Source organism: Sebastes fasciatus, chromosome 23 (assembly GCF_043250625.1).
Source record: "Sebastes fasciatus isolate fSebFas1 chromosome 23, fSebFas1.pri, whole genome shotgun sequence".
NCBI classification, from domain to species: Eukaryota; Metazoa; Chordata; class Actinopteri; order Perciformes; family Sebastidae; genus Sebastes; species Sebastes fasciatus.
Window position 1 is genome coordinate 1,594,318 of NC_133817.1, and position 20,000 is coordinate 1,614,317.

At 42.9% G+C, this 20,000-nt stretch overlaps 1 long non-coding RNA gene across 1 annotated transcript in view; it reads right to left on the reverse strand.

Annotated features, from left to right (window-relative positions):
• Window positions 1-20,000, reverse strand: part of LOC141761944 (uncharacterized) — a 67,592-nt gene that overhangs the window by 428 nt on the left and 47,164 nt on the right. The window contains exon 3 of the long non-coding RNA XR_012592669.1: window positions 1-4,946. This exon is cut by the window's left edge and continues 428 nt beyond it. This is a non-coding gene — a long non-coding RNA (uncharacterized LOC141761944). The remainder of the gene's footprint in view (window positions 4,947-20,000) is intronic.

The window sequence follows — 20,000 nt, forward strand, 5'->3', positions numbered from 1 at the left end:
CTGTCCCCAAGAACACTGATTTCAAATGGTGCTAGACAATGGGAACACACATCTAAACCACCATGTGAAACCAGCTTCTGGGGGAAGACGTGTTTCGGTGTCACAGCTGCAGCGGTGAGATGAGTTACAGTCACAGTTCCATCCGATTTTAGAAATGTATTTTATTGATATGTTGTATTTTAGTTGCTCCTTAAGCTCCATAAGGGGCTGGTAAGGTTGTTTTTTTTACCTTATTTGGGACGGCATGCAGTTGAATCCTCACTCAACCATGACAGAGTATACATATATACAATAACAGTTGCTTATTATCTGACAGAAGTGCATACAAAACAAAAACAAGCAGTAAAAGAAAAGAAGTAGGCACAAATTATTATTATTATTATTATTATTATTATTATTATTTAGTTTTATTTTTTTGACACTTTGGTTCAGTATTATTCGGACGACTAAATAAAGCCCAAAGACCTACCGTTCAGAAGAGATCAGGGTCATAATAATATAGAGAGTTATTAAAGGTCCTGTATCGTGCTCATTACCAGGTTCATACTTGTATTATGTGTTTCTAATAGAACATGTTTACATGCTGTAATGTTAAAAAAAACTTTATTTTCCTCATACTGTCTGCCTGAATATACCTGTATTCACCCTCTGTCTGAAACGCTCCGTTTTAGTGCATTTCAATGGAATTGCGTTGCTAGGCAACAGTTTGGGTCCATGTTTACTTCCTGTCAGCTGATGTCATTCACATACACTGCAACAGGAAATAAACTGAGACACATTTAGAATGTTTACGTTTAAAACCGTGTAATGATCTATATATATTGTATATTTGTGACAAAATTAACATTACTATTATACCTGCTAATGCTACTACTAATAATAATAATAACGATTTTCACGTCTTTTATATTATAAAGCAGGTTTTAGTGCTTTATAAATTCTGTTAAACTATCAAAACGCTCAATATACGGAGGAATACACACAGCCCGTATTCAGAAATTGTGCATTTGAAACAAGCCGTCAGGATATCTGTCCATTTGTGATGTCACAAATATACAATATATATTGATCATTACATGGTTTTAAACATTCTAAATGTGTCCCAGTTTGTTTCCTGTTGCAGTGTATGTGAATGACATCAGCTGACAGGAAGTAAACATTGACCCAAGCTGTTGCCTAGTGATGCAATTCTGTTGCAATTCCGTTGAAATGCACTAAAACGGAGCGTTTCAGACAGAGGGTGAATACAGGGATATTCAGGCAAACAGGATGAGGAAAATAATGTGTTTTTTGAACATTACTGCATGTAAACATGTTCTATTAGAAACACTAAATACAAGTATGAACTTGAAAATGAGCATATTATGGGACCTTTAAGGCCTATTCTTTGTCAAAAGCACAACACAATAATGAGAGTAATGCGAACATAACCACAAGGACACCATGAAAAGCTTCACCACACAACATCACTGCAAGTCAAGTTAGTTCCCTCGTACTCTGTTGGACTGACATCCTCCCTGCAGCGCCGTCCTCTTGTCAGCGGATCAGAGGAGGAGAAACGTGACAGCGCTTCTTATTTCGAAGGAAGTCGGTCTTTAAAACATGAATGTGGTTGTCATGGCAGCGCGGCGACATGGACAGCTGGCACGTGAAAATGTGCCTCCAGCAGCAGAGCAGAGAGGGATTCAGAACAGAACGTACATCACAACTAAACAAGGCTGACGGCACACGACAGTTAACGTCTGTATTATAGGAGGAATGCATGGTGGGTGTTGTCGGCTACATACTGAAGAAGGTCTATATATATACAGTATATACTCACAGCCATTGATCCTGCAGGGAAGATGACAGATGAATTACATGACAACCCTTGTGAGTGAATGTATACATGCATTAGTATTCCTTTAACTGCAACAATAACTTAGCTAGCTAAATATGAGACACTGAATGCAACCGACTGTACCTGTCCTGCAGGTATGGATGGACAACATGACACCCACTTATGACACACCTTTCCCTTACCTCTATACGCTCCTGTTCTCTCATATATATATATATATATATATATATATATACAGTATATGAGGAAACGGGCCTTTAAAACCCTTTAAATCTAGCAAAATGGTGAGATCGCTTCACTGTGAAAAAATCTTAAAGGTCCCATATCGTGCTCATTTTCAGGTTCATACTTGTATTTTATGTTTCTACTAGAACATGTTTACATGCTGTAAAGTTAAAAAACAACAACTTTATTTTCTTTATACTGTCTGCCTGAATATACCTGTATTCACCCTCTGTCTGAAACGCTCCGTTTTAGTGCATTTCAATGGCATTGCAACGGAACTGCGTTGCTAGGCAACAGTTGGGGTCCATGTTTACTTCCTGTCAGCTGATGTTATTTACATACACTGCAACAGGAAATAAACTGAGACACATTTAGAATGTTTTAAAACCGTGTAATGATCTATATATATTGTATATTTGTGACATCACAAATGGACAGAAATCGGCTTGTTTCAAACGCACAATTTCTGAATACAGGTTGTGTGTATTTCTCCGTATATTGAGCGTTTTGATAGTTTAAAGGTCCCATATTGTAAAAAGTGAGATTTTCCTGTCTTTTATATTATAAAGCAGGTTTTACTGCTTTATAAATTCTGTTAAACTATCAAAACGCTCAATATACGGAGAAATACACACAGCCCGTACTCAGAAATTGCGTGTTTGAAACAAGCCGTTAGGATTTCTGTCCATTTGTGATGTCACAAATATACAATATTTAGACCATTACACGGTTTTAAACATTCTAAATACGTCCCAGTTTATTTCCGGTTGCAATGGATGTAAATAACATCAGCTGACAGGAAGTAAAAATGGACCCAAACTGTTGCCTAGCAACGCAATTCCATTACAATTCCATTACAATTCCATTACAATTCCATTGAAATGCACTAAAACGGAGCGTTTCAGACAGAGGGATGAATACAGGTATATTCAGGCAGACAGGATGAGGAAAATAATGTGTTTTTTTTAACATTACAGCATGTAAACATGTTCTAGTTGAAACATAAAATACACGTATGAACCTGAAAATGAGCATGATATGGGACCTTTAATAAAATCGCACAGTGTCTGTTCTTAAGAAAATCAGTACTTGTTGACAGCGACAAAATGAAAGTAAAATAAGTCTGATTCATCCAGTAGAATCAGGAACATGTTGAGTCTATTTGCTCTGAGGGTAAACTGTACCACCCAGCTGGCGAATTCTCCTCACTCGCTTGAAGACAACGTGTATTTTAACCTCCGTCGCCGGATTAAATGGGTTGTTAAACACGTCTGTTTCCTCTGTGACATACGAGCAGAGGACGAGCACATCCAGCTGGAGGAATGTACAAACAGTGACAGGGTGTGTGTGTGTGTGTGTGTGTGTGGTGTCTCGTGTCACAGCACAAAGACCTCCGTACACCAACCAGCGTTTTGTGGGAACCGGCGCCCAGCACTTATGTAACCGGCCAGGTCGTCATGACAACAGGGCTACGGCAGTAAATGCTGCATTGTGTGTCCCAGTGGCTCTTACAGGTGTGTGAGAGATGTGGTGTAAGATGACCCCATGTGTCAGTTAGAGGGAGCGACGGCCGCCAACGCCCAGCTCTGTGTTTTAATGACACGGAGGCGGAGGAGGGTGGAGGCGGAGGAAGGAGAGGGAAGCTGGACAGCATCCCACAGCTAACCTGGTCACACAGACAGGACCTCACACTGAGATCCGTGACACAATATTGTGTCACGCTGTCATATAGTGGTTTAACACACTGCCCTCCGAGTCCTGTAATTCTGCTTACTGGCACAAGAGGGCGACATGACCTCTAGAAGCTCCCATGTTACCCTGACAAATAGTTACTATGGTGATGTGACTGACCTGTAGATCCTCTCTCAGTTTAGACCAGGGGTCAAAGGTCAGGGGTCAGCAACCTTTACTATCAAAAGAGACATTTTAGGCAAAAGAAACCCCCAAAAATCTGTCTCGAGCCGCAAAACATGTGATCATTGTGATGAAGGTAACAACGTTTATAGTCTAAGTATATAGTATATAAGTCTAATGCAGTGAGGGACAAAGAGACAATGTACTACGGAGTATTAGGGCCACATTGAGGGACATCTGAGATTTACACAATAAAGTCCGAATATTACGAGAAAAAAAGTCGTAATATTACGAGAATAAAGTCATAACTTTACAAGAAAAAAAACACTAACACGTTAAATTACTACTTTATAATATTGTGACTTTATTCTCGTAATCTCAGATTTATTTTTTCCTCAATGTGGCCTTAATACTCCATCGTACCGTCGTACCATAGACCTACAACAATGATAAATGAAAATAAAAATGAAAATGTAAACAAAAGAACAGTTATTCATTTTCATGTTTAAACATCCCCAGGGCGCCGCTGGAGAGGAGCTGAAGAGACGCAGGATGCTGACCTCTGGTGTCTAACAGGAAACAGGGATCACAATGTGTCCAAAGGTTTTTAGAAGAGTCAGACGTGAACTAATAGAAAATGGAAACAGCAGAACCAACACCAGCGCCCTGCAGTATGAATGCAGGAGTGAGTGAGACACACACACACACACACACACACACACACACACACACACACACACACACACACACACACACAAACAGACACACTTCCTTTTTTGCTCTCTGGGGAGAAAGGCTTCCTTGTGGAGGTGAGGCGAGTGCTTGTTGTCGGCTCTTACTCCGGCTTCCTGTTCTATTCTCTCCCAGGAAGTGACACACAGAGACAGATGCACACACACTCACACACACACACTCACACACATACACACCGCTGTGGCATGAATGGCAGGCCCCCGGCTCCCACGGGTGACAGTGATGTCATCCTCCTCCCTGTCCGTCCACCCGTCCGTCTGTCCGTCCACACCGCCTGGAAGGAGAGAAAGGTTGAAATGACGTTAAACGATGACGACGGCAATTTTTATATAAGATTTATTTTGTTCTCTCTCGGTTCCAGTTTTGCTGAGTCATGGTGGAATACTGCTGAGTCATGGTGCGATACTCCACCGCGCTGATAACTGGGCTCCTTTCATAACAAAGCAATTCTTTTGGGGGGGTCAAATACGTCATCGTGTTATCCCGTAAACCCAGTGATTCACAACGATCACAGGCGGAGCGCCAGGATGAATAACTAAAATCATAATGACACACTTACTGGATAACTTATATCCAAACGTCTGTAACTATTGAAAAAGATTAGGGCTGTCAAAGTAAACGCAATAATAACGCAAACTTGTTTTAACGCCACTAATTTCTGTAATGCGTTAACGCAATCAATCTTTTGCAGGTTATAGCGGACTCATCATATGAAACTACAAAACCTGATGAATCCATCGGTACCAACCAGGTCAGACTAGCTAGTCATGAAGGAGGTTAAATAACGCTCCAAGGGGGTCTCTTGACCTCTGACCTCCAGATCAGTGAATGGGTTCTATGGGTACCCATGAGTCTCCCCTTTACGGACATGCCCACTTTATGATCATCACATGCAGTTTGGGGCAAGTCATAGTCAAGTCAGCACACTGACACACTGACAGCTGTTGTTGCCTGTTTGCCATGTTATGATTGGATACAAAATGTGCGATTAATCATGATTAACTATGGACAATCATGCGATTAATAGCGATTAAATATATTAATCGATTGACAGCCCTAAAAACAGAAATGTTTCTTTGCTACTTAGTAACACAATCTCAGGAAATATCCAGCTTCAATCCGTATTTGTTGGCGTTTAGCCTTTCAAAAACAACATTTTCACTGTGGTCAAAACAGGCGCTCACCCATATTAATGGAGCGGTCTAGCAGCGATCTAACAACACCATAAATTACATTTATTTAACCACAATAAGATAAAAATTCCATTTTAGCTCCGACACTAATATAGTAAATTAGTTAAAGGTCCCATATCGTGCTCATTTTCAGGATCATACATGTATTTTGTGTTTCTACTAGAACATGTTTACATTCTGCAATGTTAAAAAAAACACTTTATTTTCCTCGTACTGTCGGCCTGAATATGCCTGTATTCACTCTCTGTCTGAAACACTCCGTTTTAGCGCATTTCAACAGAATTGCGACAGAATTGCAACATAATTGCGTTACTAGGCAACAGCTTGGGTCCATGTGTACTTCCTATCAGTTGATGTCATTCACATACACTGCAACCAGGAAATAAACTGGGACACATTTAGTATGTTTGAGTTTAAATCTGTGTAAAGGGTCTAAATATTGTGTATTTGTGACATCACAAATGGACAGAAATCCTGACAGCTTGTTTCAAATGCAGAGTTTCTGAATACGGGCTGTGTGTATTTCCCTCTGGATTGAGCCTTTCGATACTTTCACAGTATTTATATAGGACTTAAGCCTGCTTTATAATGATAAAAAAACATGAAAATCTCACTTTTTTTATAATATGGGACCTTTAAGTTGGTACAAAAAAAATATCACATTATGTATCTGCATTCATCACTTTATTTAAGTTGACGAAAAAAATTGAAGATTCTATTCGAGGATTTGTAATTTCTTTTGGGGTCGATGACGTCTCTTAGATACGTTAGGGGGGGGTGCTTCAAAGAAAATAGCTTGCTTTTTTTCTGACTTCGAGGAAGGAACAGATAAGTGGACGGATAACTGGATGGAGGGATGTGAAGGTGGGTGTAGGAGGTGGGGGGGGGGAGCTGCAGCATTAATCGAATAGATGCACAGGATGTTCACGCCGTTTAGCAACAACCATTAGTCACACTGCGGCGCCGCTGTCTGAACCACCTGTCACATCATCACACACACCTTCAGGTGGGAAATGGAGAGATCTATCATCTGCATACAAGTGTGTGTGTGTGTGTGTGTGTGTGTGTGTGTGTGTGAGTCACTGATAGAGAACTGGATGTTTGGTTGTCCGAGCATCGTGACGAGTTCCTCCGGAGAACAAGATGATCAGTTCGGTTGTTGAAGCCTCATCACCTCGCCGATTATTTTCACAGTTTTGGAAAAGATTAGGTGACACACGTGGGCATTGGTGTCCACTTGTACTGTAAAAATATCACCAACATTTGACAATCTGTCACGTAATAAATGAACCGTCACGGCCGAGTTGCGTCGTGGCTTTTCAGTGGTATTGATAATTAGATTTGTGGGAGATCACAGAGACCTGTAATCTCATTATGTCATTATTTTGGGCTTTGATTTATAGTGAATCATTAAATTATTCCTCATAAACTAACTGGACCCTGGACCCAGAGTTCAGGCCCTAACGCCTCGAGTACCGATCATCTTATCACCTTGACACTCATTTCCTGAAGGAGGCGGCGCAGCGGAATGAAACCATTCACTTGTTCCTGTGAGAGCGAGGACAGACGTGCAGTATTAAAAACCATTAATCCCAGCGGACCGCTCCTCCAGCAGCCAGATCCGGCACCTCAGGGCCACCGACACTGATACTGATCCTCCCTTCCCGTCAAGAAACCTCCCCCCCTCCGTGAGCCATCTCATTGTTCATACGGAGCTGTTCCAGGAAAAGTAGAGACACTGACACAAGTGATGAAGACGCTCTGAACGGTGAATCACAGAGCAGTCACGGCTGAACTGTCGTTATCGATTAAACCAATAACATCCCCCCGTTCCCTAAAGAAACACTAACCCCCCCCCCCCGTTCCCTAAAGCAAGACTAACACACTGCGGTCTGGGATCAGTTCTGGGGGTCGGAGAGTGAAAGTTGGCACGGACCAAACCATTCATCATTGGGAAAGTAGCCACAGCAAGCAGGTGTCTGCAATGTGGGGGAGAACGGGTGCTCGCTCAACATGTGCGTGTGTGCACAAACTCAAATTGTTATTACCCAAAATGCCTGTTCTGTTCTGTCACTACATGATAACATCCCCCAGGAATGATGCAGGCCTCCTACGGGCCAGTCGATGACAACAGATAGGGATGCACCGATGCCACTCTTAATCAGACCGAGTACAAGTACTTACATTTGGATACTCTCCGATACCGATACGAGTACTTCTCTGTGCCTAAAGACCCTCGTTAACAGCCAGCTGGAGGGTGTGAGCGACACACGGCAGGCTGGGGAGTCCCGCATACGAGGCGGTGCACCGCCACCGGCTCTAGGTCGGCATGGAAAGGCTCGGGGCGAAGGTGGCTCACGGCCGCAGCTTTACAGCGCTCCCTGTCCGGGCCTCGCGGCACCGTGGACAAAGTGCTCACTGCGCCCTCTCTCCCCGCCGGGGAGGGACGGGGCCCCCTGCTCCCGGTGCGACAGTCGACCGGGCCGTACTGTCCTCAGTGCGCCCCGACCGCGTCGTGCCGCCAGGTCAGGGCTCGGCCCACGTAAAAGGCGCCAGGGGTCTGCAGCGATGTCGGCAACCCCCCCGACCCGTCTTGAAACACGGACCAAGGAGTCTAACGCACGCGGGAGTCAGAGGGTGCAAACAAAACCTTGTGAGGACCGGTGCACCGGATCCCGGCCCAGCGGGGTTGGGCGCACCACCGTCAAGTGGTATCGGTGCCGTTGTATCAGAGCCGTTTTGCGAGTACGAGTACATGAGCACAGTATCGGACCCGATACCCGATACTGGTATCGGTGCATCACTGATTACAGCATGTAAACATGTTCTAGTAGAAACCCAAAATACAAGTATGAACCTGAAAATGAACACGATATGGGACCTTTAAAATATATAAGTTATAGAGTTATAGAGTTATAGAATTATAAAGTTATAGAGTTATAGAGTTATAGAGTTATAGAGTTATAGAGTTATAAAGTTATAGAGTTATAGAGTTATAGAATTATAAAGTTATAGAGTTATAGAGTTATAGAGTTATAGAGTTATAAAGTTATACAGTTATAGAGTTATAGAGTTATAGAGTTATAAAGTTATAGAGTTATAGAGTTATAGAATTATAAAGTTATAGAGTTATAGAGTTATAGAGTTATAGAGTTATAGAGCTCCCATTAGGCCCAAATGGGATGCATCACCCTTGTAAGTCTTAGCACAATCAGACCGGTGCCATCTAAGGCATCATGTTTGGGTTCAAAGTTTTGACCCCTCGTTGTCTCGGCCTCTTCAGTCTAGTCTGTATTAAAGCATCAAAACCAAAATGCATCAAACCTTCAGGACTAAATATAAATGGTGACAAACAATCCTAAGCCTTCCAGCAGACGTCACGGCTCGCCTCTGGGTCCACTCTATCTCTGTTATCGGCTGTATAGGTTCCTCTTTATTACTGTTAACCAACGTCTGGATTTATGGATGAACGTCAGGCAGAGAGACGGCCCACCGCTGTTCCTCTCATCAGTGACATTACCATAAAGCGGCTCACGCTGCAGTAGTGTGTGTACAGCCTCGGGTCTCGCCTGTGTGCATTAATGTGCGTCAGCGGTGCGGTTCAGGCGGAGGTCGTGCAGAGTTAAAAAGCCCAGAGGGAGGCAGGCATGAGCCCCGGCGTGCAGAGTTATGCTAATGCGAGCGTTGCTGATGGCGGCGACGGCGGAGAGCATCAATCTCCACTAAAGGAGCATAACGATACTTTACACACTCAACACAGCTGACAGAGATACTGCAGGATAACAGTGTGTTTCACCGTGGCTTTTGTCCACTCTGCATTTCACGCCACGTTTCACGGCGACCTACCGTAGCTTATAATTAACTGCTGTCGTGGAAAACAAAGACGATTCAGCTTGTAAGACGGCGTGTTTGTTAAGCAGTATTTCCTGGAGGAGACAGCTGGGAGAGCATAAAGTAACAGTGATATGAAAACATTTAACTCAGGCACAATTAAAGAAGCATGAAACGTATTCTGCTCTGACCAGAACAAACGAGGTCTCACAGTGTGGAAGCTCTTACGCCCCAAACGCCCCACATGTCCACTGGATGCAGCTACGTTACATTCTGGCTCCGTCTCGGCTGCCGTTCTATAGGAAGTGTTTCCATCCAGAGGACACGACTGGAGAAAAGGTTCATCATCCACACAATTACAGAAAGGTTGGACTGAACAAACAAATTGCACCCCACAATAATACTCTTATCAACATTGTAGTGGACAAATATGCAAATGTATGTATATATTTATTATTGTAAATCAATTAACAACACAAATCAATGACAGATATTGATCCAGAAACCCTCACAGGTACTGCATTTAGCATAAAACCATATGCTCAGATCATAACATGGCAAACTGCAGCCCAACAGGCAACAACAGCTGTCAGTGTGTCAGTGTGCTGACTTGACTATGACTTGCCCCAAACTGCATGTGATTATCATAAAGTGGGCATGTCTGTAAAGGGGAGACTCGTGGGTACCCATAGAACCCATTTACATTCACTGATCTGGAGGTCAGAGGTCAAGGGACCCCTTTGAACATGGACATGACAGTTTTTTCTCGCCAAAAGTTAGTTTAAGTTTGGAGCGTTATTTAACCTCCTTCATGACAAGCTAGTATTTTTCAGACTTTTTGGGGTCATTTTTTGGACCTTGTTTTTTACTTTTTTTAGACATTTTTTTCTGATATATTTCTGGCTTTTTTTTTTTTTTACTTCTTTCATTTTTTCAGAATTTTTTACAGATATTTTTTGGACATTTTTAAACATTTTTCTGACTTTTTTTCTTATTTTTTTTAAAAACAATTCGGACATTTGTCTGACTTTTTTCTGACTTTTTATTGGACAAAACCCCTCACACATTGACAGTTTTTCCTCGCCAAAATTTAGTGTAATCTTGGAGCGTTATTATCGCATTAACTTTGACAGCCCTGGTTGTAATGTCAATGGTGTTGACAAAATCCAAACATTATATTGAAGAAAAGCCGAGTAGAGCTGCTGCAGTCTGTGAAAATACTGAAATGTTTGTATTCACCAAATACTTCCGGCCAGACATCTGTCGGATCAGGAAATTACCTTTTGGAGATGCAACCCAGTGCTGGATAACAGGTGAAGGAATAAGGTTTTAACTCGTACACCGTAAGGTTTGTGTAGAGAACAATGAGTACGCGGTCACAAATGGGGTTTGGGAAAGCTTTGACTTGATGTTGGGATCAGATATAACATCCAGAAGTCAACAGGAATCACACTCCAAAGTTCAAACCAAAGTTCATCGCAATCTGGCCTGTAGCAGTGCTTTGGACTTAAGTGTTGAATGAACCAAATTCACTGACTGACGAACATTTCCAGGCCCGACTACAGGAAGAATGGATAAAAGACAGACAACCTAAATGATTGGCACAAATTAAAAGAGTCCAAACAAACATTGATATTATCCTTTGAGCCCTGGAGTACACAGCGCCCACACGCCACCGCCATCAATATTCCTTTTGGAAAAAACAAAAGCCCACATCACAGGATAAGCCTCGAGAGTTCCTGCGTATCTGAAACACAAACAACGCTGACGTATTTCTCCTCATCCGAATTTCCATCCTGGAAAAAGGAGAAGTGGACAAAACAAAAACCTTTTTTTCCTTTCTGGAGAATTTCAAACATCTGGCTTTGTTTTGGGCTCAGTTCCGGGAACAGATCACAACCCGAGTCCACTCCCAACGCAGCGCGGTGGCGGCGGGCCGGCCAACCGGGCCGGCCCGCCTGGCTGAGAGGCCTTCCTCCCTGGACACAGATAAACTATCTTAATAGGCCAATTCGAGGCGGGGGATAAAAATAGCAGCATGTTGTCGCTCGCTGATCTGAAGTTAACTGGAAAACAAGCCTTAAGGAGAGGAGAGGAGAGGAGAGGAGAGGAGAGGAGAGGAGAGGAGAGGAGAGAGGATGCAGAGTGAATGAGGGATGTTAAAACTCATATGAGATGAATGGATGGATGGATGGATGGATGGAAGGATGGATGGAAGGATGGATGGAAGGATGGATGGGTGGATGGATGGGGTGGTGTGATGATGTGGGGTGACACTGGAGGAGAGGGCTTGGGGGTGGATGGGTATGTCGTCATGACAACAGTCTGAGTCATCCAAGCCGGGAACACAGGCTGATATCAGAGTTTAGAGGATGCTGCTTTCAGCCTCTTAAAATAGAGAGTGATTGAGCTAGACTGTGTGCGTGTGTGTGTGTGTTTTCCTAACTTAGGCTACTTTCGGGGACACATCCCAGACTAAAAATCAGTTAATCGGGGACAGCTTGTGCAATTGGGGACTTTTGCAAAGTACCCATATGTGCCGGTCTGATGTATGCTAGGATCTGAGCTGATGAAAACGAATAGAGAGGAGGATGGGGATGGGCGTTAAACAGAAAAAGGAAGTTTAAAGGGTAGAAAGCCGTGTCCTCAATTTGGAAATAGCTAATTTTTGGGTCAGTGGATAAGGTTAGGCAGGTAGTGGTTAGGGTTAGGGTTAGGGCAGGGGTCGGTAACCTTTAATATCAAAAGAGACATTTAGGCAAAGAGAAAAAAGAAATCTGTCTGGAGCCGCAAAACATGTGATCATTGTGATGAAGGTAACACAGTTTATAGTCTAAGTATATAGTATATAAGTCTAATGCAGTGAGGGCCAAAGACACAATGTACTACGGAGTATTAGGGCCACATTGAGGGAAAACACATCTGAGATTTACACAATAAAGTCAGAATATTACGAGAAATTGTTTTTGTAATATTACGAGAATAAAGTCATAACTTTACGAGAAAAAAAGTTGTAATATTCCGAGAATAAAGTCGTAACTTTACGAGAAAAAAAGTCGTAATATTCCGAGAATAAAGTCGTAACTTTACGAGAAAAAAAGTCGTAATATTCCGAGAATAAAGTCGTAACTTTACGAAAATAAAGTCGTAACTTTACGAAAATAAAGTCGTAACTTTACGAGAATAAAGTCATAACCTTACGAGGATAAAGTCATGACTTTACGAGAATAAAGTCATGACTTTACGAGAATAAAGTCATGACTTTACGAGAATAAAGTCATGACTTTACGAGAATAAAGTCATAACCTTACGAGAAAAAAAGTCAGAACATTACGAGAATAAAGTCATAACTTTACGAGAATTTTTTTTCGTAATATTACGAGAATAAAGAAATGAATACGTAAAATTACTATTTTATAATATTATGACTTTATTCTCTAAATCTCAGATTGATTGTTTTTCCTCAATGTGGCCCTAATACTCCGTCGTACCGTCGTACCATAGACCTACAACAATGATAAGGGTTAGGGTAAGTCTCCAGGAAATGAATGCAAGTCAATGTAATGTCCCCAAAAAGTAAACGTATGTGTGCGAGACAGAGAGAAACAGGTCATGACATAATCTCGACTCATCACCCACTTACAGTAAAGCGAGACATTTAGTCATTTCTTTGCCAATAACAGCACAGCCTGTTAAACCCCCGGAGACCTCTCTGGATTACACTGCAGTTGTTTTTTTGTGTGCGTCTGACACGCTTCTCCTGAAGCCCACAAAGCAGAGTGACTCAGAAAACACTCACACACACACACACACACACACACACACACACACACTTAGTTTACAAAGAGCAGCCTTTACTGGCGATGTGGTGCCAAAAGCACCGCGTCACGTAACTCAAACGCTCTGGCCTCGCTGCTGGGCCGACAGCAGCCGTGTGATGAATGCATTCAGGCTGCACACACACACACACACACACACACACACACACACACAGACACACACACATACACTCAGAGTTAGTCAGCAAAAGCACTAACCGCAAGCCAAATTGTAAATCTTCAACTTCCCCTCTGCTTCCCTCCTGGCTCGGTGCCACGACAGCTTCCCAACATGAGCAGCGTGTTACAGTAAGAGCCGTTAACGTTCCTGGAATCGCTCGCCTGCCCGACACATCACCAAAATCTCTTCATCTGAAGCCAAATATCCCCCTCCTGACATCTGATTGTGTGCCGCGGGGCACATGTGAGTGTTTTGTTAGAAAGTGTAGGCGAATCGACTCATCGCGAGGGAAAGATTCACGTCAAGGTCTGCTGGCGAGAGTGTAAACAGTCTGTGTGCCAACGAAGAGTTCCTCTTTCAACAAACAGCTGGCAGCGGGCCAGCGTTCAATATATGGAGATATACATGGAGACTCTGATCTGTCAGTGTGTTCTTATTTGTATTCAACGAGGACAAAAATTCTTGATGTTTAAATCGGCTAATTTTCCAACTCAACCTTGTAAAGAAGAAAGAAACAGAGAGGTTTTGGTCAGCTGTCGTTGGACTTAAAGGGATAGTTCGGGTGTTTTGAAGTGAGGTTGTACGAGGTACTCATCCATAGTAGGTGTATTACTTACAGAAGATGACGGTCGGTGTGCCCCCCAGTTTGTAGTTTCTTGGTATTACCTCTTCATGTGAACAGTGAATGCCTAAAACAACCGGATTTTACATCCATTTCTGTCCAAAATGTCATGACTTCATCATTTTATCCTGTTAGATTAGTTTGTGTGAAATTGTCATAGTTAACATTTTGATTCTTGAGTTATGGCACAGTGACCTTTGACCTTGACAGTTTTTCCTCGCCAAAATTTAGCGTAGGTTTGGAGTGTTATTTAACCTCCTTCAGGACTTCTTTCGGACATTTTCCTGAAATTTTTTGGACAATTTTCAGACTTTTTTCAGAAATGTTTCTGATATTTTTCAGAATTTTTTTGGAACATTATTCGGACAATTCTCTGACTTTTTTGGAATTTTTTCAGAATTTCTTTGGGACATTTTTCTGACTTTTTTTCTGATATTTGTTCTGACTTTTTTTCGGAAACTGTTTGGACATTTTTTTGGACAAAAAGCCCTCACACAAGCACATAACTGGAGGTCAGAGGTCAAGGGACCCCTTTGAAAATGGCCATGACAGTTTTTCCCTCGCCAAAATTTAGTGTAAGTTTGGAGCGTTATTTAACCTCCTTCATGACCAGCTGACACGGTTGGTACCGATGGATTCATCAGGTTTTCTAGTTTCATATGATACCAGTATCTTCGCTCTAGCTTTAAAACTTCTCCCAAAGATGGAGTATTTAATGAGTTCTGTGCAGCGGGAGGAAGGAAGTGGAGACGTGTTGTCCATCTTTATATACAGTCTTTGCTCTATAGCTCGTTCTGCTGCTCCCAAGTGGCCAAAAAAAATATATATTGCTGCTTTAAAGCTGAATCATGGTTCGTATTCGATGAAATATTTGAATCCAAGATGCTGATTTGTGCGGCTGCAGTATTAAATATCCTACAGGTGAACGTCTTGTGCAATATTTCACACACATTTCTCCAAAATTCAGACACATTTGGTACCAAAGAATAGTTTTAGTATTGATTTTAGGCCACTGATCATTTTGTAATGTGTCGGTTATGTATCTTATCTCAGAACCAAAGTCTCCTTTGAGACCCACAAATTATTTATTTGGCTCTCTTCTTATTGGCTTTTTCCAGCTTGGGGGGAGATTCATCCGAAACCTGATGAAATAAAACCCACCCAGTGCAGCGCAGCACCCTGCGGCGGCGTGAATACATAAGGTCAACGCAGCGCTTTCCTCACTCTCTCTAAGCCTCTTTCTCCGCAGGAGTGGCGGTTTCCCGTCAAAGTTGAGCAGCTTTCTTTCAGTTAACAGTGAAACCGTCCCACGAGTATAGCAGCGCCGCCGACTCTGTCTGTCTTCTAACAATCGATGGCCGAGCATGTGTGGAACATTTCTGAGCTCCTCTGAAAGGAATCAATAACAACAGGATGTCCTGCGTGTCTGTGTGAAAATCTGTCATTCCCATCACGGCAGTTTGCAATACACAGATCACTGGACGGAGAAGACACCAATCAGTCCACAGAGAAAGAGAGAGAGATGTGTTTCAAAGGCCTCTAACATCTTAAGAACAACACCTACATGTGGGTTTGCATCCAGAACACGTTCATTAATTATTAAAGGTCCCGTATCGTGCTCATTTTCAGGTTCATGTTTGTATTCTGGGTTTCTACTAGAACATGTTTACATGCTTTAATGTTAAAAAAACACATTATTTTCCTCATACTGTCTGCCTGAATATACCTGTATTCACCCTCCTGTCTGAAACGCTCCGTTTTAGTGCATTTCAACGGAATTGAAACAGAATTGCGTTACTAGGCAACAGCTTGGGTCCATGTTTACTTCCTGTCAGCTGATGTTATTAACATACACTGCAACAGGAAATAAACTGGGACACATTTAGAATGTTTACGTTTAAAACCGTGTAATGATCTAAATATTGTACATTTGTGACATCACAAATGGACAGAAATCCTAACGGCTTGTTTCAAACGCACAATTTCTGAATACGGGATGTGTGTATTTCTCTGTATATTGAGCGCTTTGATAGTTTAACAGTATTTATTAAAGCACTTAAACCTGCTTTATAATATAAAAGACATGAAAATCACACTTTTTACAATACGGGACCTTTAAAGCTTTTCAAACCACACAGAATCCGTCAGATACCGAACCAATGCAAAACCCCAAAAAGAGGAATTATGAACAAGGAGAATATCTCTCTGCTGTCAGGAATATATAGCCAAGACAAACACAAACCATACGGCTCAGTGATCACCGACTGGAAGTCAAAACTATGAGCCCTGGCAGTTTATTGAGGACGAAACCATCGAACGGATACAAAACAAATTTGAGCAGTTATTCCATAAATCAACAATCTGAGGGCACGCAGGGTCACATTAGTGAAGGCATTAGAAAGCATGCGAGGTTCGGTCACAAGTGTGTAACGGATGTTTGAAGCCTATTTGAGGAACTGTGTCGATAGATTTGAGCCAGTTTACTTTCCTCTCTGTCTCGTCCCCCCCCGGTGTCAAACGTCACAACTGTGTGTTTAATTTTAAAGTGCGAGGGTGTGTGAGTCTTAACAAAAGGCCCTTTTTGGTTTCATGGAAACAGGAATTGTGAGTTTACCGAGCCGATCGTCACGTCGTGACCCCCCCCGACTCTGCTGAGCTTCGGAGACAACAATGGAAAACCGGTGGTGATGACGGAGCGATAGGCTCAGAGGGACGTCATCAACAGACAGCATGGACATAATCCCTCATTCAACTGAACTATTTATGAGTGGCATTAAGTCATGAGAACTCTGAACAAAGAAGCAAAATACAAATCTATAAATAACTTTAGAATGGGCTTCATAAGGCTATATTAAGCAACGCTACATTTAGTTTGTAATGTGGGCATCCTATGCTTTAAAGCTGGGGGAGGCAGCATATTGTAATTCAAGTATTCTGAGAGACTTCTGCTCCTCCTCATGGCTCTGTTTTCAGGCTTTTAGAAGACTGATACAGATGTGCGTGCACGTCCATTCAGCCTGATTAACGGAGGAATATTCTGCAGGATAAGTTGCTATTCCAGCGTCAGCGACTACGGACAATTCTTCCAGAAGTACACTTCAATGTAGTGCACTTTGTGCACTCTGTACTCACTTGAGCAGTGCGTCAATTTCAGCGGGGTAGGATCGTCTCAAATCGAATACTCTGCGGCGCACAAACCGGAAATGACGATCGCAACTTTTGACCGCGGCTCGCTACCCGCCAAAATATCTTCTGAAAAAAATGAAAGCAGAGTGGAAATTACGTTTCCAACGTCGTCGCCTACGATGTGTCCTCCTGTTGGCTGAAAATGCACCGGTATGTTTACGTATTGTTTTATTCTGTTATCTACGTCTGTTTGAATAGTGGTCGTGGCTCCGCCCCTTCCGCTACGTAGCCAAGATGGCGACAGTTGAGTATGGAAAGTGTCCAGCGTTCCACACTCAACGATCTGACCGTTTTGAGTACAACATCCGGGTACTTTGAGTGCACTGCATTTTGCCGTACTTCCCAGTGTGAACGCACTTATGCACTCGAAGTAGTAAGTGTAAGTACAGAAGTACGCGGATTGGAACACACTGTATCTCTCACTCTTAATGTATGCTGGCTGGACCCTAATTCCACAGTCAGGCCACAATTTGGTCCACGTTGATTTCAATTTCAAAAGACGATGATTACCTCCTCTCCGCTAGATACGGTCTTGTACAACTCGTTCAACTCACGGGTTCAGCCTGACCGGATTAGAGCGTTAGGATGGGATCAACCTCTCGTTAAAGGAAGGATTGATCTTTTGTGTAATTTGAAACTATGCTAAAGTTAGCCTGCTAGCCACATAAATGTTGGACACACTTGCCGTCCCTTCATGGCGTCCCCGTTGGACTGTCCTGTAAACACGTATTTAGCCTAACTGGACTTTCGATGGATCACCATTGGAACCGTTGATGTAGTTCAAACAGGTTGTTTTTACATCACTGGGTTTTACGATGATGTTTCTCTTCTACAACCTCATCAAGAGTGATCAAAACCACCACTATGACCACACACACACACACACATCAAACAGCAGCATGAGATCACAGCTGAACGCTCCTCAGAGGCGTTTGTGCTTCCACCGAGAGCTGCCGAGTCAGAGGAACCTCTCACAGCGCGTTAACGCCCACCACAGCACATGAACACACCCCGCTGTGACACAGGCTCTTGCCACCGCTACGTCCAACTCAAACAAAGTGCTTGGCGTGGCCGCCACAGCCGCCGCTGCCAGGTCCCACCCCGGCAGGAAATGATGTAAGCTATTAGGCTGGCGTCCCAACTCTGGATTCAGCCCTGAGGGCGCTCCTTTGACGCTCCTATTCATGGTCAGGTATCAAGTGTTCCTGGGGTTTAGTGAAAACATGTTTTTGGGCGCTTGCCTTGGACAGGCTGAGCAGGTATACGGGGAGAGGAATGAGGGTTGGGCGATTAGACGAACGCACCAGTGATCAGCGATGAACTCAATCAATTACCAGTGGAAATTCTCTTTACTGTCAAATAAGACAAAATCAAGTGTCCATACACCGATCAGCCATAACACCCTGACCGGTCTACGCAACAAACTGCTCCTCACTGTGTGTTCTGACTCCTTTCTATCAGAACCAGCATTAACTCTTTCAGCAGTTTGAGTTCCAGTAGCTCTTCTATTGGATCAGACAACGCGGGCCAGCCTTCACTCCCCACGTGCATCAACGAGCCTCGGATCTGACCCTGTCGCCGGTTCACCGGTTCTCTTTCCTTGGACCACTGCAGACCGGGAACATCCCACAAGAGCTGCAGTCCTGGAGATGCTCTGACCCGGTCGTCTAGCCAGCACGTGAAAACGTGAAAACGAGGAGGACTCATTCTCTATGTAGATAGAAACGGCTCATTCTAGGCTAACGAAAACACAATGATTCCTATTTTCAGGTGATTGTACACTAACGAAAACATACTTATTAATATTATATTCCACTTCTGCCAATAGATCCCCCGAATGCTGCACATTGTTCCTTTAAAATACAAAATACTGAATAGTGCAGCTTTAATATTACAATTTGGACAGTGCATGGCAATAACAACAGTATACTACGTAGAGTGGCGTTAGAATATTGTCACTGGGGTACAAAACAAAACATTTAACAGTGTATGTTTTTAGAAAGACATCATACCTTAAAGGTACTATATGTAACTTTTAGAAAGTCCTTGTTATTAATGACACCGTTAAGGCCGTTAAGTGAACAGCAGTCGGCATCCTGTTGCTCGTACTCGCACTCCGTAGACGCGATCGATCATCCCGGGCATCGGCCAAAACAGTGACGTGACATTACAATCATTTATCATCGTTAATATCCAATCTCCATGATACTAACTATAGCTCGCCATTTGCAAATTACTTCATCGGCTAATGTTACGAAGCAAAAAACGTCCCGAGTCCTCTAAATAGAAATCAGTCCACAGTAGGGATGCTCATTTTGAACCGATAACCGCCCCTCGTTAACCGATTATTAACCGTTTCCTCACATGCAGCTGCAGTGTGTGATCACAACAGACAACTGAGTCTCCAGTTCAGCGTCCGGGAGCGTTAACTTAGCAGCCACGAACCTGCGTGTAGTGTCGCGGACATGCAGCCACTTTCCCAGTAAAAGTCTCCACC